This window comes from Cupressus sempervirens, chromosome 2 (genome assembly GCF_028749045.1).
Source record: "Cupressus sempervirens isolate cs-2001-9-10 chromosome 2, ASM2874904v1, whole genome shotgun sequence".
NCBI lineage: Eukaryota > Viridiplantae > Streptophyta > Pinopsida > Cupressales > Cupressaceae > Cupressus > Cupressus sempervirens.
Window position 1 is genome coordinate 444,278,151 of NC_143119.1, and position 14,472 is coordinate 444,292,622.

Sequence of the window (14,472 nt, forward strand, 5' to 3'; positions counted from 1 at the left end):
ACATGAAAAGTGACTCGTTATCAGTAAGGTATGATGATAGTTTGGGCAGTAGTAGGGGTGAGCATAGAGGTTATGAATTATGCAAGATACCCTGTAGAGGAGGATGCATGATGGTTCCCTATGCTAAGATTTGGGGATTGTCTCCATGAGACCAAGCAACTACAACAGGTGACTTGGGATTTATTTCCTATAATGACAGATGTAGGGATGTTTCTACAATATTGCAGATGGCTCAAGGAGTATCATTTCCTGAGATTTATAGATCCAACCTAGTGAGATGCCCTAGGGGGAGGAGATAATGAAAATGATGTTGATGATGATGGGGGAGATGATGAAGGGGATGAAGATGGAGATAGAGAGTGGAGAGGAGGCGACAATACTAGTGGGACTAGGGGAAATACTCCTTCTAGTACAAGAGAAGGTACTTAGTCTAGGACTAGAGGGATATCAGTAGCTATGGAGAAGGATAGGTGAAGGAGAGATTAGTGTAAAGGGCATGAGTATATAGGGACCCAAGAACAATATAAAGATCTAGGGACATAGAACAACTACAGTCACAATAAAGAGGAGAGGTGGATGATGGCAAGATATCAAAGCCAGACGAAAAGTTGAGGGCCACATAGACAAAGTTGAGGGGAGTACAAGAAGATTTGCATTAGGCTAGAACTATCATAGCCATGAGAGATTAGAAGCTCATAAATGATTGAGCTAAGGCCTAAGCCAAAAATCAAGTACTCAGAGATGAGCAAGATATAGTGTGCACAAATGCAAAGAGACATAGGACTAGAGCATCCTATTATTATGATGTGTATATAGTAGTGGTGCCACATTATTCATAGAGAGCAGGTAGATCAGAGGGTGCAAACTAGCCACCCTACAAGACCCAGGATCCTCTACCTTCACCATCTACAAAGGAGGGAGGAAACCAGTCTTAGATATAAATTGTATTAAGGCCTCCTATATTTTGACATCAGGATTTTGAGACACTTATCAAACTTTTGGATCTCATTTTGTATTTGTACTTGATTGATCATTATATATATGAGATGATGGATTCAACTTTTGATCATTTTTGTATGCTTGTCTCATTTACTTTCTGTTCTGTCATGGATATCATGGAGTACCCTTATGTTCAACACTTTACTTTCTCTGCGATGTTGATATATGATCATGTTTCTTTCCTTCTTTGTACCATGATACATGATCCTCTCATAGATGTTTATTCACTAGCTCTAATATGTATGATATGCACTCATGAATTAAAAATAACATCTTTGGATATATTAGAAATGATTATATGATTAACCCCTTGTGATGACATGATAGAAGAAGGAGAAAATAATAAGAAAGACCAGTAAAGATGATAAATATATGATTAAGAGATTGAAGAAAAGGTGAGCAAGCACAGGTGGTGATGCATCCAAAAGTGATGTAGGAGACTCTCTTCTCATACATACATGAATTAGAATGAAACCCTAAAATGCAAGTTTACATGAAAATGCAAAGTGTAATTGCTAGGGTCAATTAGACATGTCCTTATTTTTATCATCGAGCCAAAATGTGGGAACCTAACATAAGCATCAAAGTCATAAAGGTTAATATGAATTGTTGGTAGATTCCCTAAGTTTAATATTGCAAGACTAAACATTTATCAAGGCATAAGCACCAGGATAACCCTTGAATGTGGTCTTGCATGAGCAAACATGATGTAACAGATAAGGATGATGCCCTAAATCTCCTAAGTGTCAAAGAAAGAGACACCAAAGATCATCAAGACCACACCAATAAGCAGAAGACATGCTACATGCCCCCAATTCTCTAGTTTAGTGACATCCTTGCAAGACTGAGGAGGGGTCACTCATAAAAAATGAGCACAAGCAACATCTAAAAAAAAAGTGCTAGCATATCTTTGTCAGTTTTAATTTAACTGCGATGTGAAAGAGGAAAAGAAAGAGCAAAAGTTGACTCTCTAGGACTCATGTATGTAAGTGAGAAGTATTGTGACCCAAGACTGAAAACAAGGTGTAAACTTAAAGACAATGAGTGTCAAGGAAAGTATTGAGAGAAACACTATTTGCATGGTATCCCCAAAGACTAGCACATCCAAAAGACCAAAGTTGACATAATTCATGCCCCTTGGACCTAGACAAAGACCAATTCCAAACTAGGAGACAAGTAAGTAAGATGGAATAAAATAACTAAGTGTCAAAATCTAATCGATAAAGGTGCATAGGCCTCAAGTAGCACTTGTTTCTAGGTTTTCACCACTTGGAATAGTTTTTTAGGACTTTTTATGTTTTATTTGTATTTTTGAGATATTTTGAATTTTTAGGTGATACATCAAAGCGCCTATTGTTAGGTTTTCACTAAGATGATTATCTTTTCAGAACTTTAAGATATGCACAAAGCTCTAAATACAAAGAGCATCATGCGTAGAACTTCTTCAAGTGCAGGATGTTGATGGGTTTAGGGAGTTGTTCCCACTCAAGTGTAAACATTTAATATGGATTGGATTCAAAAGAAATAGTAATGAAATATAGACCCAACTGGTGAGGCTCAAAGTTTCCCTTTTATGATATGTTTTGTTGATTCTTGGGATTCTCTTGTAAGACTAAGTGTCCAACCTAAAATTCTTTAGGGAAAACCTTCTTGTTATAACTTTGAGACATTTTTTTTCATAAACCCTCATGTGATCAAGTGTAAATTTTCTATGTCATCCAAAAGTTCTGGTTCTTGTAGGCACACAACTCTATAGTCCTCATCTACCATAAGACCTCTTAAAACCAACCTTAGTGGTATAATCCCAACCTATAATGGTAAAATAATCTCTGAACCATATACAAGTGAAAAGGTGTAGCTCCTATAGCTGTGCATATACTAGTCTTGTAAGCCCAATGTGTAGGATTAATCTGTAAGTACCAATCTCTTCCCAATTTATTGACAGTTCTATGCAAGATTTTGAGAAGAGGCTTATTAGAAGCCTTAATATAGCCATTTCCTTGAGGGTAGTAGATTGAGGACCAATGCTGTTTGATCTTGAATTTCTTACAAAGTTGTTTAAGGTCCTAAATCTTTAATTGTCCTCCATTGTCAGTAACTATAGAGGAAGGTATTGTTACGATCAACCATGAACATAAATAACAATTACATGTAAATATAATAGATATCTAAAAATAATAGATTGCATAGAAGAGAACACAGGACACAAGGATTTGATGTGGTTCACCCAATCCTTAGGCTTATGTGTACACCAACAAAAAGTCCAATATTATTATTATCTAGTGATTACAATTTGCAATCCCTTACAACTCAATACCACTGCAAGAACCTACACTCCCATCGTACATTCTATTTTATATAAGCTTTTTTCACTTACAAAATTAGGGTTAGAATAAGTTGTCCAATAGAAAAATACCAACTGAAGCCTTTTACAATAGTGAGTCATTTGATTGGCTTCAGGGGTGCTACCTCTGAAAACCCCCATGGGGGCATTGTCCCTCAACCCCACCCTATACTGCGATAGAGAGCGCCCCTAGGGTGTTGCCCCCAAACCCCCATAGAAATAATCTGGGGGGAAATCGTGCCAAAATAACCTCTATGTCTGATTAGGCTCTACATCACAATAATCTCCCACTTGGAGAGTGATCAAACTCCACAACAATAACCTTCGACTTGGAGACTAATCATAGTAGCACTAAACCTGTAGTTCCCACTGGAATATCAAACCACCTTACTTTGATGTTCTTTTATTCTATTTAGTCTAGAAGATCAACGGAAGCTGAGAGGAGTTCAACTTCTCCCTTGTTACTACCTTGGTAAACATATATGTTGGATTATCACCTATATGTAGCTTCTCCAACTTTAACTGCCCATCATCCAAAATTGGTTGAATGAAATGGTACCACAACTCTATGTGTTTTGTCTTTGAATGTAGAGCAAAATTATTCATAAGATAAATGACACTGTGGCTATCTATGAACAAATAATTATCCCTCTGTTGGTGTCCCAATTCTTTCATAAAGAACATAAGCCATGTCATCTCCTTGGTTGCCTTTGTAGTAGCAACATACTCTGCCTCTGTAGTGGATAAAGCATTAACCGTCTATAACTGAGAAACCCAATGTATTGTTGCCCCACCCATAGTAAATAAATAACCTATAATACTTCGCCTAGTAACAATATCCCCTACCAAATCTAAGTCAACATAGCCCTATAAATTAGTAGTAGAGCCCCCAAAATGTAAACACTTACTGGATGTTCCTCTCAAATATCTGAGGACCCATTTAACTGAAATCCAATACTCAATCACTAGATGGCTCATATACCTGCTAACAACTCCCACTACATGTGAACTATCTGGCCTCATACATACCATAGCATACATCAAGCTTCCTACAACTAAAGGATAAGGCACATTGGACATCTTAGCCTCCTCTTCTACACATCTCCTTGGTCAACTTCAAATGACTAGGTTAAGGTGTACTGACAACTTTAGCATTCTCCATAGAGAAACATTACAACACCTCAATATAATCAACGTGAGATATAATGCCAATTTTTTGTTCTTTCTATCTTTACAAATTTTCATGCCAAGGATTTATTCTGTTGATCCCAAATCCTTCATAGCAAATGAATGTGCTAACTATTGTTTTAACCCCTTAATGTGATCCATGTTAGACCAAGTTACAAGAATATCATCAACATATAAACATAAAATAATGTATTTGTCATCATCTAACCTCTTAAAATTAAGACAAGGATCTAAATAACACCTATTGTATCCATTATCATGCATAAAACTATTAAATTTTAGATACCATTGTTGAGGTGCTTACTTCAAGCCATATAAACTTTTTCTCAATATGGACACTAAGTTCTCCTTACCTTTGACCTCAAATCCCTATGGTTGTGCCATATACACCTCTTCATCCAAATCACCATGAAGAAAAGTTGTTTTAACATCAAGCTACTCCAAATGCAAATCTTCAGTAGCCGTAATACTTATAACAATATGAATAGAAGTCATTTTAACAACATGAGAAAATATCTCATGAAAATAAATGTCATTTTTCTATGCAAATCCTTTTATAACTAACATGGATTTAAATTTTTCTTACCTCCATCCTCTTCTTTTAACCTATAAACCCATTTATTCTATAAAGCCCTTTTACTTGTAGGCAACTTGCATAAATCTCATGTCTGATCTTTCAATAAGGAGTCCATTTCTTCTTTCATTGTAGACTCCCACTAAATCTTAGTATCCAAATGCACATCTTCATAATAACATTTAGGTTCGCCAACATCAATTAGTAAAATAGAGTACAAAGAAAGATAAAATCTTTTTGGAGGTCTACTTAGTCTTGTTGAGCATCTAACATTCATGGGGGTTTGTAATATGTGTTGTTGCAATTGTTGTAGAGCATGAGGGATTACTAGAACATCTTCACTTTGAGTATCATCCAACACTACATAATCATTTTCTTTCTTCTCAAGTTGCTGCAACAAATCTTTGTACAACACTTCTCATTGAATATGACATCCTTGCTTCTTACAATTTTATGATTTTCATAATCCCAAAGCCTATAACAAAATTCATCAATTTCATATCCAAGAAATACACATTTCTTTGACTTAGCTTCTAGCTTGGTTATATTTTTAGATCTATATGTGTAATTGCTTCACAACTAAAGGTTTTGAGAAAAGAATAACTTGCCTTCTAGCTAGTCCATGCCTCCTCTGGAATACCACAACCCAAAGGAGTAGAGGAACCTCTATTAATCAAATATGCATCAATATGGATAGCCTTTGTCCACATGTTTAAGGGTAGCCCAACATGCAACCTCATGCTCCTTGCACACTCCATTATTGTCATGCTCATGTGTTCAACCACTGCATTTTCCTATGTAGTATTTGGAACACTTTTCTGTTTGCGAATACCATTAGTGGAGCAATAATGTTCAAATTCATAACTACAATACTCGCCACCATTAGTAGATTTGAGACATTTTAATCTCTTACCATTTTCATTTTCGACCAAGCATTTTCATTTCTTAAAAGTTTGAAATACATCAGATTTCTATCTAAGGAAATAAACCCAAACTTTTCTAGTTGCATCATCAATAAATGTGACATAATAATGAGAGCCACCAAGGGAAGACATCTGAGTTGGTCCCCATACATTTGTATGCAAAATCTCTAATTTCTCAGTTTTTCTTTCCCTTCTCACTCTTCACAAAACTTTTTTTAAAATTTTCCATACACACAACTTTCACAGAAATCCATATTGACACATTTCAGACCTGGTAAAATTTTCTTTGAATGAAGTAATTTCATACCTTTCTCACTTATGTACTCAAGTCTGTTGTGCCTTGGTGTTGTATCAAAATCTACAACAATTGTTTGTTTTCCCTGCTCAACTGCAACAACTATTCCTGAACATTCATTTTTCTCTAAAATAATTAAACTAGAAGGAATAATATGACTTGCACAAAGATATAAGGTGCCTACTTTCACACCTTTTTCTACTACAAGGGAGTCTTTTGTAACCTTCCAATTTTTAACATTAAAAGTAATTATGCAACCTCCATCACCCAGTTGCCCTACTGAAATTAAATTCCTACTCTACCTTGGAATATGTCTTACCTCATGTAGTAGTCAATGATTCTCATTCTGCAACTTAATCTTAACTTTTCCCTTTCTATTAATATGAAAGGGTTCATTATCACCCAAATAAACAAGCCCAAAATCCCCTTGGACATAATCAATAAAATAACCTCTATAGGGTGTAGCATGAAATGAAGCCCCACATCTAAAACCCAAAAATCATCAACACTTTCTAAAGAAAGAAGCAAAGATTCTTGTTTGGATTTTTGACTTACCACATTTTCCTCCTTGTTCTCTTCTAGTTTATCTCCTTCATTTTTCTTTCAAGTTCAACAATCTTTCTTATTATGCCCTAGTTTCCCACAGTACTAGTAATCTCTTGGTCCTCTGGATTGAGACCTCTTCCCCTTTGATTTTCCTCTTGATTTCCCATGATTTCTAGAATTGTTTCCTCTCACTCATTTTGTCTCTGCTTTGTGTGTTCAGAGCACTTCCTGATGTAGATCCAACTAAGATTTTCCTATGAGTTTCCTCACTCAGAATAACACCAATCACAAAATCAAATCTTAGGGTATTAGATCTAGAAACAAGATTACTCACAACCATTACCAAGCCATTCCAACTCTTAGTGAAAGAACAAAAAATTAAGAGAGCTATAATTTCTTCATCAAAATTTACATTCACAAAAGATAACTAACTAGTAACTATATTAAACTTATTTAAATGATCTACAACAGATCCACCTTCTTGCATCTTCATATTAAATAAACCCTTCATGAGAAATACTATGATTAAAGTAGAGGGGTTTTCATATAGTTTTGCTAGGGTTTGCATCAACTCTTTCGTCGTCTTTGCTTTTGTAATGTTAAATGTCAGTGATGGTGCCAAGCATAATCGAATACTTCCAAGTGTCATTCTATCTAGAATCTCCTAGTCCTCATCTGTCATAGTTCCATGTTTCTTGGCTTTACCTTCCAATGGCTTCCATACATCCCTATGATAAACATAGTCCTCCATTTGCATTTTTCATAACTGAAATTTCTACCCATCAAACTTCTCAACCTTTAGCTTACCTTCATCTTCCATTGCTCCCACTCAATTGTGAGACCTTCCTACCTAGGATAGCTACAAAAAATGACAATAATTTGGGCTAAAAAAAAATTAAACAACTATCTAGCTCTAATACCACTTGTTAGGATCAACCACAGACATAAATAATGGTTACATGCAAATATACGCAATATTAGAAAATAATAGATCACAGAGACGATAACATAAGACAAAAGGATTTAACATGGTTCACCCAATCCCTAGGGTACATCCACCAACATCAAGTCCAATATTATATTTATTCAGTGATTACAATTTGCAATCCCTAACAACTCAATACCGTTGCAAGAACTTACAATCTCATCATACATTATGAAATCCCTAACCCTAAGCCATTTTATACAAGCTTTTCCTACTTACAAAATTAGAACTAGAATAAATCATCCAATAGAAAAATAACACATGATGCCTTTTAAAATAGTGAGACATTTTTTGGCTTTGGGGTTGTTGCCCTCAAAAACCCTCACAAGGGCATTGTCCCTCGACCCCACCATGTACTGCAATAGGGAGTGCAGCTAAGGTGCTACCCCCAAACCCCTATAGAAATAATCTAGGGGAAACCAAACTAAATAAACCTCTGAGTCTACTTATGATCCACATCACAACATGTATACCATATCAACAGATGATATAATTTAGGATGAACAAAGAAACTTTCTTCTTAGTAGTACCATAAAAATGCACAATCTCGATCCATTTTGTGGAATACTCAGTGGTAGTGATGATGAATTTATGTCTACTTGATGAATTAGGATGAATCTGCCTGACTAAGTCAAAGGGCCATCGGTGAAAAGGACAATGTGTAATCGGAGGCATGAGCTCCCTACTTGGAGCATGTATAATGTTGCAATGCATCTAACACTTCTTACAAGACCTAGCATATTTAAGGGAATTTGTCTACATAGTAGGCCAATAGCAACTGACCCTTAGCAACTTCCAAGCTAATACAATACCACTAAAGTGAAACCTACAAATTCCCTCATAGAATTCAACTAATAGATGTTTAGATTGGTCTTTCTCTAAACACCTAAGAAGTGTTCCATATAAACCACTCCCAAACAAGTAACTAGAGATGAGGGTATAATGAGAAGCATTACGAAGGAGGTGGAGTTTCTCATTACGAGTTAGGCCATCAAGAATGACTTGATCATGAATAAAGGAGTAAATATTAGCATAATAGGAAGATTCCGAACCAATAACAGTTAAAATGGCATGACTTTTAGGGGATTTATATGTTGGATATTGTAGCTCTTTGACTAGGAACTCAAATCTTGACTTGTGCTCTTGTAAGACTTAGAAATGACAACTTGTAAGACTTAGAAATAATGTACCATGTGGTGTGATAAATAAGATCCCCGCTCCTAGTCCACTTTATGGGTAGGAACAATCAAAGAACATTTTGCAAGTACGCTTAGTCATATACATAATGTGGGAATCATGGAAGTCTATCTACATAGGAGTGTTATCTTGTAAAGGCAAATCTACTAGCTGAATTGCAATAGCTTGTCTTTTAATGGCCTTACAATCAATGTACTTAATGCCATATTCTAAGTGAATCATCATCCATTTAGCCAATTGACCAGTAAGGTTAGCATTACTCAATAGATACTTTAGGGGGTCAATCTTTGTTATTAGATATGTAGTATGCGCAAGCATGCAATGTCTTAGCTTTTGAGATAGAATTACTACGAAAAGGAAAGATTTCTTAGTGCTATTGTAGTTGACCTCATAGGCTACCAATGTGCAACTGATATAGTATATTGCTCTTTCCTTCCCAATTTCATTTGTCTATGCTAGCAATGCCCCTAAGGATGTAGTTGTAGCTAAAACATACAATGTGAGGGGTTTCCTTGGTATAGGAGGCTTTGCTAGATATGCCTTGATTTAATCTAGACTCCTTTGACATTCTCATTCCAAACATGTAGCTCCCTTATGCATATTCTTACTGAATGGTTTTGACCTATTAGCAAGTTGAGAGATAAACCTCTTAATAAAATGAAGATGTTCCCAAAGACTTCTCATTTGATTGATATTTCAAGGAGGTACCATATCCATTATGGGTTGGACCTTTTCAAGATAAACTTCAATTCCTTTGGCATAGATAATGTATCCTAGTAGCTTTCCTAAAGTGACACCAAAAGAACATTTCTTTGGATTTAGTGTAAGCTAGAATTATTCCATATGATCTATGATTACTTCCAAATCTTCAAGATGTATATATATTTTCTTAGACTTAGCTAGGGTATTATACACATGATCTTCCATATTATTTATGCATCATACCATGAAAATTGATTTTTATAGCTCTTTCATAAGTTTTCTTAGCATTTTTTAGTCCAAATGGCACAACATTCCAACAAAAGGTTCCCCATGCACATGTGAAAGTTATATTTTCTTGATCTTTAGGAGCTATCTTAATTTGGTTATACCTCGAGAACTCATCCATAAGAGAGTACATCTCATAGCCTATAGTCATATCCACTACCATGTCTATATTTGGAAGTGGAAAATCATCCTTTGGGTATGTTTTATTTAGGTCTTGAAAGTCTATGCTCACATGAATGGATTTGTCATGTTTTGAAATTGGTACAATTATTGATACCTATCCAACATAATCAATAGCTCTTATGAATCTAGTCTTAATAAAAAAATTCTAATCTTGCTTTGAGTAGGAGAGCAACATGTGGATACATTTTTCTAAGCTTCTGTTAAATTGGCTTTACACTAGGAGCTATGGATAAATGATGCATAATGAGATTAGGGTCAAGCCCCAACATATCATAATAAGTCCAAGAAAAAAAATATTTTTCTCGCAAAAGAATTTGGTAAACTCTTTGTTCTCTTATGCCGATAGTGACTGGGCTAGATGAATAATTAGAGGACTCTCTTATGTTGCAAGATTAATGTGTTGAGAAGGATATATCAAAATTGAAGCTAATTCTTGAAAATGATTGGGTAAGCTACCAAGTATCTCATCCTCAAGTGCCTCATAGAGGTTTTCACTCTTGGATACATCTTTATTTTTTACTTTTATTGGTTTTGACACTGCCATGAAGTGCTTTTCACCATCAAAACATTTTTTATTTTATTTTTTGACTAAATTACTTGATATCAGACTCAATCATGTTTTTTGTTGGCTCACTGGTGGAAGAGACCACAGGTTCAATGGTATTTAGATAGCAAGCAACCTCATAGTCATTTTGAAAAGTCAAGAGCTCAGGTTGTTGATTTTGTCGAGATTAGGCTATGAAACCAAGACAAAGGAGTGAAAGGGATGTGGAGTGTTCAAGGTTATTGATGTGAAAGGGATAATCTCTAGTGACTATAAAATAATAGTCTATAATGTCCCCTTCAAAGATGTCTAAATTAATCAGTTTCCTAGCGTAGTGATCTTGATCAATAAGTGTGACCTAAGGGTTCAACTCGTCAAGTCTTATGTGTGACTCATCATCCACCTCGTATTGGTTAGCATAAGTGTGAATAACATTGAAACTCGATTCAATTGACTCTACTGAGAAAGAATCTCATTCATACTCACGTAAATCTGTATTTTCTTCCTTTTGTAGTAGATGTGCCATTTTTTTGCATATTCATGTTTGATTAGGGCCTTCTACATCAGACTCATCAAACTGTCTAGAGATAGATTCTTCAACACTATAACTCGTTGTATGTTCAATTTCAAAGTCCTTATCTATATTCTCTTAATTCACAATATTAATGGGCAAGGGTTCTTGTTCACTAATAGATTGATAAAAAATATGCAAGTCACTAGTAGCACCAAACCCTAAACAAGTAATATCTCTAGCTCTTTGTCCATCAAGATGACTAAGGGGTTTAGTAAGAGCATTCCTTTTATCACTCAACCGTCCATGACCAAGATAATCCATCTTATGTAAGAACTCATAACCCTTTCCAAATGTTTTTGGGGATATCTCAATAGTAACAATAGTCTCATTAATATCTTATTCCTCTCCTTTATAGATCATATTCCTAATAATCGTATCTTAATTTTAATCTTCTAATGGTATAGAAGGCTAAATGAAAGTACCATAGATTGTCATAGCTTAAGAGGAAGCTTTCATCCTTTATGAAAGTCATCCATATGATTGTGGAAAGATAGGAAGTACTGCAATACAGTCCAATCTATATCTGCCCGTACTTATGTTCATTATTTAAAGCTTCTTCTCACATTTAGGAAGTGAGTCCTAATGACCAGTTTCTTTTGCAACCCTATTATGAGGTATAAATGTTGTAGCAGTGATAGCATTGACTAACAAAGTATTGTCCCCAGGAATAGATTCCCTAATGTCATTAAAAGGAAACTTGATGCATTGATGATATGTCGATGTCAATGGCACACCTTGCATTTCATGGACCCAAGGTCTCCCTAGCAAGATATTATACACAATTGGACCAACATCAAGCACTTGAAAGACAACATATTTTTCACATAGACCCACATGGAAATGTAAAACCACTAATCCCTTAGAATATATTTCCACTTCATCATAACCCATGATAGTGATTTTATTTCTAGGATCAATGACATGCTCTAAAAACCCCAACTATTTAACTAAATTTAAAGAACATATATTTATCCCTTCACCCCCATCTATCAACACACATCTAAGATAGGTTTTATGGATCAAAACTCCTATGTGCAAGGCAATATTGTACAAATGGCTTAAAGATTTATCATCTTCCTCTGAAAAGGAACTTTAGTGAGTTGAAACAACATGATTAACCATAGTCTAGAAGTGGTCAGGATCATAGGGTCATGAGTTGTCTGGCAATGTGATTATCTTGGTTGCAAGAAAAGCTAAAAGAATCACCTCATATGAATCCCTTTAGGGTATGAAATCTCATTTTGGTCTTCATTTCCATGATCCACTTCCCTTCAAATAATTAGATTTGTTATTTGAGGAAGCCTCTTAAAGTTTCATTTCTTGACTTCCACTTGATAGATTGAATTTGAGTTCCCTAGGATTAGATGTGTCTACCACCCCATTATTGACAACATGTTTGTTTTTGTTCCAATAAGTGTTCTTTCTTTTATCTTTGTTTCCATTGTTGTTGTTGTTGGACTTAAGTAACATATCTTCAACATGGAAAGTACTTTCTACCATGTTGTCAAATTTATCAAAGTTTTGCTCCCTTAGTTCATAGTGTAATTTGGGCACAAGGTTGTTCAGAAAGATGTCAATCTTGTCTTTCTTAGGAACTTGTCGAGGATACCTAGAACACAAATTTCTCCATCTTTGCAAGAATGTGTCAAGTGATTCTCCTTTTTTTTGCTTAAAATTGCATAAGTTTAACATAGTAATGGGTTGTTGGATGTTGTATGAAAAAACTGTTGCACAAGCTCATCAAAAGTCTCAAGTGGAGGTGAAATCTTAGCAAACCATTCCATAGCTTGACCACAAAGGCTTTTAGGGAACAACCTTATAAGTGTCCTCATGCATGAAATCTATACTTGAAGTGTACAATTTTCTCACATGGTCGTAAGGATTTGCATTCTCGTCATACTTGTCATATTAAGGAAAGTTTGTCTTGCAGGGAAAAGGAATCATGTGCAAAGTTTTGTCAAATGGTAGAGGACATATAGACTCAATAGAGAATGAAGTCTTTGGTTTCACTATGTGTTCCATGTCTTGAAGTCTCTTCATCATAGCCTCCTTGTAAGAGGGCTCTTTCTTTTGAATCATACTATCAAAATCAAAGTTGGATGGTAACTTTTCCCCTTTAGATGTCAAATGTAGGAGATACAGGTCACCATTTTTCTCTAAGTGTTTCTTCACAATTTCATGAAAGCGAACATCTTGTTGGAGTTCAGAAAGTTTTCATCAGTGATAGCTTAGTTTGAATCATTGTCATGTTGAGACACATGTGAATCATGTCAAGAGTTATGTCTAGAATTCCTAGAGGGAGATTCATATATGTCATAGTGAGGTGACCTAGGAGGAGTATTCAGGGGCAATCTATTTCTATTGTTCCCAAATGCATTTGAAGTGAATTTTTCATTATTGCCAAATAGATTTGCATTGAAGTGTCCATCATTTCCAAACACATATGCATTGATTAAATCAACCATATGTCATGCTATCTCTTCTATAAAAATTTTGTTGTCTAAGTTCATTTTTCCACATCTTTCATTTTGCATAAAAAGGTCATGAATACATTTGTCTCTTTCCTCCCTAGACATGGTATAGGAGAGACTAGTTTTTGATCTAGGGGATGTGATAGGTGCTTCAAAGTTGCTACTAAGATAGTTGTAAGGATCAAACCAAGCTTTTGAATTTTCCTTATGGGACACATCAAATATAATATGGGGTTCTTTGCCTAAATGACATTAATGGGTAAAAAGAAACTCATCAAAGCTAATTTAAGGCTATTTTCCTTGGCTAACTTGATACCTAGTTGTTATCAACATGAGAGAGAAGGCAAAAAACTAATAGGATAACTCAAAATACTTGGTGTCCAAACTAGATAAGTAAAATTGTCACTTTTCCAAAAAGTAAAAGAGAGAGAGAAAGAGAGCTATTAGCAAAGATAGACTTGCCAAAAGGTGCCCAAGCCACAGGTTAGAATGCCCTATGTAAGACACTTGTGGGTCAAACAAAGCTGAGCCAAGACAAGAGATAAACTAAACCAAAGAGATAAAAAGATTTGGACATGTGAGCAATTCTACCAACGAAGATCATAACCAATATATCTAAGCGATATTTTTGAGCTAGAAATACATTCAATCCTACAGATCTT